Here is a 9,564-nt window from a genome sequence, read left to right as displayed (position 1 = left end):
CAGTGATGTGTGGTTCTTTTAATTTTCTCTTGTGAAAAGATGAAAATAACAAACTATACAAGTCACGATTTTATATATGAAACTTTGTATATTGTTGCCTATTACAGATTTTATGCTTTTTTGTTTCTTGACTTTTTAACAAATTTTTCACCTGAGTCTGTAGAATGGAAACTTAATGGCATTCCTGGTGTGACAGTATATATACATATCTTGACTTTAAAATGTTTTTCATGTTCAGATGCAGTTGCATTTCTTAACTTATAAAATGTAGTGTTGTACCAGCTGCAAATGTGCAACGTGATCTGGTAGGCAGCAAACCTGTTGTAGTAGCCTGTGTTCCGTTTAAAGCAATCATGCAGTTGACAGCCTGACCTGAAAGAATCAAAAAACCCTTCTCAGGTCTTTTCTGGTACGTCAAGAGCAATACATCATCTACCAGCAGACATAGGCATAGGTTACCTGATTTCTAACAAAGGTGAGTGAGGTTTTCCCACTCTGTTACTTCAAAACTGTTAATATATGCATTGATCTTTAAAAACTGAAGTTCTTACTGAAGTGTTCTTCAAGTAGATCTCAATTGTGTCTTGAAACATCTTTTCACAAAGAGAGTGTAAGTTTTCTCCCTTTATAATAAGAAAAGGTAGAATTTTACATGTAATAAATCCCTCTCGTATTAAAGAATAAACTTAGTTTTGCCTTTGAAAGTGTTTCAGAAAAGAAGATAAAGAATGAGGTGTACGAAAACCAGCCCAGAACTATTATACCCAGAGGTTTGTGAGACAAACTGCCTTAACCATAGAACTTGACAATGTAGTTTGTTTAGAGGCAGCTGAAATAGTGCAACAAAGTGCTGTTCCAGTTTTCATTTTGTTCAGTATCAGTAATCTCTTATTTACAGAAATTCAAGCATTCATGCAGCTGGAAGATGAATGCTTAGGACTGGATACCAGTGCTGTGAGAGAACTAGTAAGTCATGTCAGTTATCTCAAGCACTGGTCCTAACAATAACAATTTTGCTATACTCTATCATCTTTCTTCTTTGTGGGGTTTGGTTTTTAGGTATTTGTTATTTCAATTTCCCCTCAGTCTAAAACATGTAAATTTTGCCCTGCAGCAAACTTTTTGTACTTTTTCTCAGATCTTAAAGCTTAGATTTTTTCCCCTTTCTTTGGACTGTGTGGTGAGAATCGTAGCACATTTGGCATTTCCCAGAAACAGCGTCAGCTTTGGCTCTCTGTAACATAAGCAGCATTTGAATTGCTCTCCTAATGGACCAGCTGTAATCCTCTTGCCTTCCTTTTACTCAGAGTAACTGAGAACAAATAGAACCAGGGGATGGGGCTGCTCTGTGTGCTAGAGCCAGCACAGAGCATCTTTGTGCAGTTGCTTTTACCCTGTTAATCATTTGATCAAAGCAAAGGGCACTGCTGTCAGCCTGACAGGTAGGTTGGTTCTGGATCCTACCTGGAGATCTCTTCTTGCCTGTCCCCACTGAACTTGCCAGGGTTAATCCAAAAGCTTCTGTGGCATTTTCTCAATTTGCTCAAGCTTTAAACAATGCTTCCTTTCCATATTTAAAAGCTGTCTGGATCACTTATATTGGCTTTTCTGGTTCCTTAATAGGGAATTTTTAAGCAGTCAACTGTTCCTGTTGTTCATTGCATTTAAGTACTGTTGCCCAAAGAAAGTATAGTAGCAGAACAGTAGCTTAGCTGCAGCTATCTATTTAAAAAATAAAGTGACATCTTTATGAAGGAACCAAAGTAATCTTAAGCTGTTGTACTGATACGGGAAAGGTAGTTTTGATTCAACCATTTTTCCTGGGTATAACTCCAATCTTTTTTTAACAAACTGCTCAGCTGTTGCATGGGGTTGAGAGATGTACCTAGTGTGGTGTGAAGAGCACTGCAAACAATAGCAGTGTTTCACTCTGCCTGAACAAAGGAGGTACCAAATCCACCCCAGACATCCACACAAAAGTGCTCCAAGTTGCAGTCAGAAACAAAAGCACAACTAGAGAACACCATGCAGGTGTTCCGGGACTGGAGTTCCATTAGCCTGTTTAATAAGCACATGAGAGTAACTAGCATTCATGAGCACTGCTTTCAAAAGTAGCTCATCTCCCTGAATGTGGGTGAGTTTCCATCTAAACCCTCACCCTTTCTTACTGTTCTGAAGATGAAGCTGCTTGCTTTGTGTTTGCAGCTCTAGGTTGGTCATGACAGATAATAATGCAGATAAATGTCAAGTCTCCTTTACCTGGCTTGGTCTACAAGATCCTCCAGAGAATCTGTGCCAAATCTATGTAAGAAAGTGACTTGTAGCCTTCATGCTTACAGCATGGGGTTTGTGTACTGCTGAGGTACTCTGTCATTGCTTTTTTCCCTGCAGAGATTTCAAAGTGTTGCTGAGTGCAAGGGCTGGTATTCCCCAGCATAGAACAGTTGTTGTTATGCCAAATGTTGTCTGTTCTCTACACATCTAGATCTGTCAGTCTCATGTATGAAGTACATGCATGAGAGTAAGACGTGTTGCACAGTTGGAATTTTTGATGAAATAAAGAATTAAGGAAGGTGAATTTCCTATTGACTCTGTGTATGCTTGTCTGTATTGGCTATGCAGCTGCCTCAGGCTCTTGAACTGGTGCTTTGTTTTCCCTTAGTGGTATCTGTAGGGGTGCACACGTACACTGATTCTTCAATATACAATAGGGTGCTATTAAAAGTAATACAAAAGTCAAGTACTTGACACAATGTGTTTTTACAGCTTTGAAATATTTTTTGGACATCTTTATGGAGGAGCCTTATCCTTTGCTATTCAATCATTTGGTTTGCTTTTCCTTTGCTAACTTAGAAAATGCTACTTCCTTTTATGGGGCTCAATGGTACCTTAAATTCTAATAAATGTATTTGTTGTCTTTCAAGAAGCAATAAACAGGATCTAAGTGTGTCTAGTACAGGTCCTTTCCCCTGTTGGTTATCAGGAAGATGTTTGTGTTGCTTCAAGGAAGAACATCTCTCAGGACAGCTTAACTTCTGTTGAGATGTAGGGATATGGGCTCCATATTGAATAGCAGTAATGGGATTTGTTCAGGAAAAGGCTTCTATAGCATCTTCTCTAAAGCAAAAGAGAAATGAGGAATGGAGGCATACTCAGAATATGAAAGCTGTGTTTCCTGTCTTTGAATACTAAATGCTAACCTCAGCCACAGTACAGTTATTCCAGTCAAAATCTGGGTTTGTCTCTTGAGTTTTCAACCACTTTTGTGTATCAGAGTTATTTGCTTTTCAAAGGTAATATCTTGTTCCTCACAGCCCATGAGGCCTGAATGTTTGGTCTTTACATTTGTCACAAGTTCACAGATTTTGCTCACTGAATTAAATCTGATCTTTTTAATTACCTGGTAGAGAAGCCACATCACCTCTCAGCTCTTCTGAGCCTATTTAGGAAATCAGCATGGGAGTGGCAGCCTGGGATATCTCCTCCTGATGAGCAAACAAAGGATGCTCTGCAATTGCTCACTACCCACGGAGTGATTCCAGACCCATGTTCCTAAACCCAGATCAGCCACCCTTCCAGGTAACCCCCCTCCCAGTTTATACACTGTGGGCATGGCATTCTGTGGTGTGGAATATCCCTTTGGTTAGTTTGGGTCACCTGTCCCAGATATGGTCCCTCCCAGTTTTTGTGTTCCTCCTCATTGGCAGAGCATGAGGCAGAGGGAGAAACAAGTCCTTGACTTGGGATAAACACAACCTGGCAAAAACCAAAACATCAGGGTGTTATCAGCAACATTTGCATTCCAAATCCAAAACACAGCACTGTAACAGCTACTGGGAAGAAATTTATGCTACCCTAGCTGAAACCAGGGCATCCTGCAAGGCTGGGGTTAGTGTGAAATTCATTTCTTTGCTTAGGAGATAAGGAATTGCAGTTTCTGCTGTGGGGAGACCGTTTCTACAACCTCTGCAACAGATCATTTCCTATCATTCTGGTTCAGAGCAGTGATAAACTTTCTGCATGTTTTCAGGAAGGAAAGGTAGGACCTAAGAGGGACAAGCCAGTTTGGACTTTCATGATTTTGCTTTATCACTCCAAAGGCTACCCATGACTTCAGCTGAGGTGCAGGGAATTTTTGTGGCTGCTGAACCCTGAAATCAGAATATCTTTGAGTTTAGTCTTATTACCACTCTAGGCTTAAGAATAACTTGTGCTGATGTAACACTAGATGCAGACAGTTACATGTAGTGGAATTTTATTTACTTAAGGAGGTTTGTTGGTTTTGTTCAGGGTTTGTTTTGGGGGAGTTTTTTTGTTTTGGTTTTTTTGTGGGTTTTTGTTAGTTTGGTTTTTTGTTTGGGTTTTTTTGAGGGGTTTTTGTATGTTCTTGCCAGCAGAAGAGGCTCAAAGCTCCCCTGAGGCACCAGAAGAGCCATACTCATTGATGGAATGGAATTTTCTTCCAGAAGAGTGGAGAGGGTACATGTCAGCAGAATTTCCTCAAGGGATCACTATCCATGAGTATATAGTGAAATATTCCCAACTTAATGGTGACTGATGGGAATTATAACTTCAGTCAGTTTTGCTCTGAAGCTTGTTACTTGTCTCTCATTTAGCCAACACTATTACCACTGCTTGCCACCTACTACAGATGGCCATTGTGTTCTGATGGTGGGCAAGAAGCAAAAAAGAAGTTATTTTTTCAACTTAGCATTTCTCTACTATGTGTGGCTGCTTTTTTTTTCTATCAGGCAACAGGAAGTTTTACTTCCAATATATCTGAAGTACAATTTTTCATGTAATATGTGCTGTTAAACAAAATGCTGTTCCTCAATAACTACACAGGCCTATCTTGTGTCTGGTGGTGATAGGATTTGCTGTCAATTAATTAAAAGGTTTAATATTCAATTCATATACTGTCTTAAAAACCAATGCTAATCTTTCAACCACAAAAAAGCTTGGAATAAAATTCACATTTGGATTCAGATCAAAGAGAAATAATGTAACACAGGATATTGAATCAGGGAAGCTAACCTTGCCTATATTACGTGACCTAAATTATGCAACACCACCCATTTTTAAATACCTGAGAATAAAATGCCAAAAGAAATGTTTTACTGTGAAGTTTTGTCTGTTTAGAGAATTGGTATCCCTGGAAAAAAAAAAAAAAAAAACAAAAGAAACACCAAACCCCCCAAAACCGCAGTTTTTGTCAATAGCTAGTGTGAAGACCTGTGTGGATGCAGTGGTTGTGTTTCAGCAGTTTTGTGCTCCAGCTAAAGCTGCTTCTGGCCAGTAGATGGAGATGAAAGAAAACAAAGAGAAAGTGAAGTGTTGAATCAGTACAGGTTTAGTCAGGTCTTCTCCCTATCCCTGTTTCTCCTGTCATTAAAGAGTGTGAATAAAGTACGTGCCCATGGATAAATGCATTCCTGTAAAATGAGACAGCCATAGCACCTTTCTCCTTGCAGCTACAAAGCCAACCTCTGTTTGGAACCTGCCACCTCGCCTTGTCCTCAGGATAAGGAGGAATGAGTTTCATTTGGGATGCCTGTCAGTCTCTGGGAGCGAGCAAAAAGGAACAGCAGCTCTGCAGATGAGCTCCTGAGGCTCTGTATTAGCATCAACAATGTGGATTCCTGTCCTTAAAATGAATAAAAGCTCAAAGACATAGCTGAAGTGGCAGTGTGGTGAGAAAACACATTTCAAGTGCAAAGCTAAAAAGGGTTAACTGGTAAAGAAGTTACATTAGATTTTGAGCGAGGATCTTCATCTGCTCCTTTTTGCTATTAAAATACTGTATTTTGATATTACTGGGGGAAAACAAAACAAAACAAAGAAACCAAACAAAAGACTTCCACAACCTCAATCTCCAAACTGTTGAAATTGGACTCCTCTTATCATTCTTATGCCACTCTTATGAACTCTGAGTAGTTGCAGGACAGTGGTTGCAGGGGAGTTGGTGAATCAGGAACAATTCACTGTTTCTCATAACACAAGACTGCCCAAATAAAGTATAAAATAGGACATTTAAAACCAACAATATTTTTTCATGCACTGTAAATTCTAATGGATGTGTTTGGAAGTCAAAAATAGATTATTAAAACCAATTATTCAAGGGTGTGTGAATGGTTAATAAGCAAGGTGCTCCTGAGGAAACTACTTACTCACGAAGTCCATAAATCTTTGGCTGTCAGAAACTGGGAAAGTAGGCTAGGAAAAGATTACTCTACCTTTGTCCCATTTGTTGTTTTCTTTCCCTAGAGCTCCACTACTCCATCTTCTGTTAGACACCCAGTTCTCTGATCAGGCTTCACACAGCCCTTTGTACACATCCTTCTCTACAGCACTCCTCACTTTCCCCTCACTGGTTTTGTTTATACAGATCAAAACTCGCTGTCTTTGCATGGGGCTTTGGGAGATACAAATAATTGGTCACCCAGGTCATACAGGATCAACTAGAGCAGGATTCACTTTGTATAAAACACATCTCAGTGCTAATATTTATGGAGACACTTGCTCTGGGGCCTGAGAAGGAAAAAAAAGTGTTTTCTTACCTTGACACTTACATGGATTCTAAATAAAAGACAAAAGACAAATCTATAATTAAGTACAAACACAGTAAAATCTCTATCCTTTATTCTCTACACTATTTTGAAGGAGATAATGGATTAGTTTTTGTGTATTCAAATATGGCAAATCTGAAATGCTAAATATTTGTAGCTTACACAAAGGATTAAAGTGCAGTAGAAAGTAAGGCATGTGGTGAGAATCTGGCATTTCCTAGTAGAAGATTAAACCAGTTTAATATTTGGGCAGTTTTATGAGAACTGCAGCTCCTTTGTTACTGATCTGCCTCTTTAGGATGAGAGGTGACAGCAGGAAATAGGGATTAAGATTTCCTCTCCAGTGCCAGAGGGAGATATGGCACAGAACAGATGTGTGACACCCAATGTTGTTATCAACTGCAGAGAAAATATGAAGGGAGCAAATTAAACAGGCAGGGCTGAAGCAATTGGAAATATCAAAGAAAAGACTGCATTTCAGAATTTAAAAGCATAAGATAATAGGGAGCTTCTTTTTCATAAAGTTAAATTTAGTATGGACTATTATTACAACTCCTGGTGCTTTAATAGAGTTCCTGGGAACTATTCTGGCTAAACCTGTCCCATTTCAGCAGAGTGAATTCAATCCAATTCTATATTAAGCTCATGTCCATTTTGAAATCTAGTATTTTTTTAAAATTACATTTTTTTTTCTTTTGGTTCACTTGGAAATACCAAATGGTCACTAGAGATAACTGAGACATTTTTAAAGGACAATTGTTTCCTAAAGATTACTGATAAACTAAAAGTGATTGCTTTCTGTATTTCATTGTCAGAGTAAACCATGAATCTCATGTTTAAAATATTTATAGAGTGGAAAACTGCACAATAAACTGGAATCCTATGGGACACCAAAATGCTGAGGGGAATGAGACATACATGGCATGCAGACACTAACTGAGAAAACAAAAAAATCACACTACTACCAATGCACATAAGGGAATTTTTTTCTCTTAAGTAGGGTGGGAAAATTATCTAATTGGAAATAGTCATAATGAATTTTGACTGATGGTATTAGGTGGAAAAAAACAGGCACGGGAAAAACTCATACCCTCTGTACCTCTGACCTGCATCTCAGAATATGAAGATGGTGTAAACAAAAACTTTTCTATGTCTGTCTTCAGCATCAGAATCCAGGAAGCAGGATAGCACTCGTCACTCACACTTAAAAGCTACAGGCAGACACAGAGAACAGGTAAAAGAACATCTTTGACAGTGAAAGACCGGCACTGGGAGGAACATGACCAACAGTTCTGGACAGCTTTGTCAGCAAGTTGATGGGAGAGAAAGTGTATGCTGAATATACCTGACCTTTCAGGAAAAATTTCCTTCCTGATGTGAAAAGAATCTGTAGTAGAAAATAGACCATATCATTGTAGATGAATTTTCTCATCAGTAAAATGGAAATGATGCTTCATATTTTTTCATCTAAGTTCTACTTTCTAGAGCAGTTGTTTTGCTTACATTCATTGAAATTTTGTTTCTGAGAAAAACAATAATAAGCAGGAAAAATGTTTTTCAAGTCTCTAATAATTTTATTTTATTAAACACAGACTATGCAGATCTTGCTAAGCTTTCTACAGTGAAATGTTACTTCTGTAAATTATTTAATGCTTTTCACTTTCAGAACAGAAAGTTTCACAGATCCCTTTTGAAGAAGGGATTTCACTAATTATGTTAAGCACAGATAGAAAATTGATGGTCTTGTTTCTCTTCATTCTGTTATGCTTTTCATCTGGGACGCATAAAAATTACCACCCTGAGAAAACTGGGCTTCTGCTCTGACATTTAGGAATGGGCTGATTTTAGAGGCTGCCTTCTGAAATAGTAAATTAATAGACTGAATTGATGTTTGCTTTGACAGGTTTTACAGTTGCTCCCCACAGCCAGATTCAGAGGTTCTAGACACTAAAACAGAGAATATGACAATGGAGAAGACAATAACTGAGCCACCTGTTGTAACGACCTGTTGTAAAAATAAAACGTCTGCCAGCCAGCATGAAACCAGAAAGGACCCATGGGAGACCCTGAATGCAACAGAGCCCCAGATAAGGCTCCCCCAGCACTACTTTGAAGTGGGGATTATCCCAGAGGGATCTATTCAAACACACTGATGTGTTCCAGATGTATTCCCCTGTAGAAGGTCACAGCAAAAATATTGGCGGGAAGTGTTGAGGAGAGAAGAGATTTATTGTTTTCATGGGAATCTTTAAGTCTGATAATGCTAAAAGCCATGTTTATTGCTCTATATTGTTCTCATTTTCATATTTGCAAGGGCACTCATTTCAGCTGTGTTTAGTTATGGTATAAATTATAAGGGGCTGCAAAAATTGGGTGTTTTTTGTTTAAAACCATGCTTTTATCAGTCCAGTTATTTAAAAGGTTCTTCTTCATCATGCAGTTAATCAGTTTCAAAATAATTTAATAAATTCAGTTGCACTTTCCTCCTGGACAAGTACAACATTTTTTGTTTCTCTTTTGTTTGTTTCATTGTTTCTTTAAACAGATAACCAGTTTGCTCTGTCCAAAATTACAAAAACAATGGCAGAGAATGAACTATGATGCTGGGAGTTATACTCTAGGCTCTGAATTCTAAAGACACATTCCTATTTAAAACAACATATGTAGTTTTCTTCTCCAAAGTAGTATTGAAAGATTAATGTGGCCAGTTTGTATGAAATCTCTTCAGCTCTGCTAAGACTTTCCCTTATCACTTCTCTCTCCTCACCATGACAGAGTTTCTGATGAAAATACTGGTATAGAATATGCATTTTGTCATGATATTCAGTGTTCTGCTTCCCTTCTTTGGAAGAAAAGGTGAATGTGGATTGTAGGAGAGGAAGCCTGAATTTGAACAGCAAATTGAATTTTTTTTTAACTTAAGAAACATTTGTATTTTTCCTTGGCTTTTTTTTTTTTTCTTGAATATTAGGATATTTGTTATTTCATAAATTATTAT

Source organism: Melospiza georgiana, chromosome 2 (assembly GCF_028018845.1).
Source record: "Melospiza georgiana isolate bMelGeo1 chromosome 2, bMelGeo1.pri, whole genome shotgun sequence".
NCBI classification, from domain to species: Eukaryota; Metazoa; Chordata; class Aves; order Passeriformes; family Passerellidae; genus Melospiza; species Melospiza georgiana.
Note: the sequence above shows the minus strand (reverse complement) of the source record.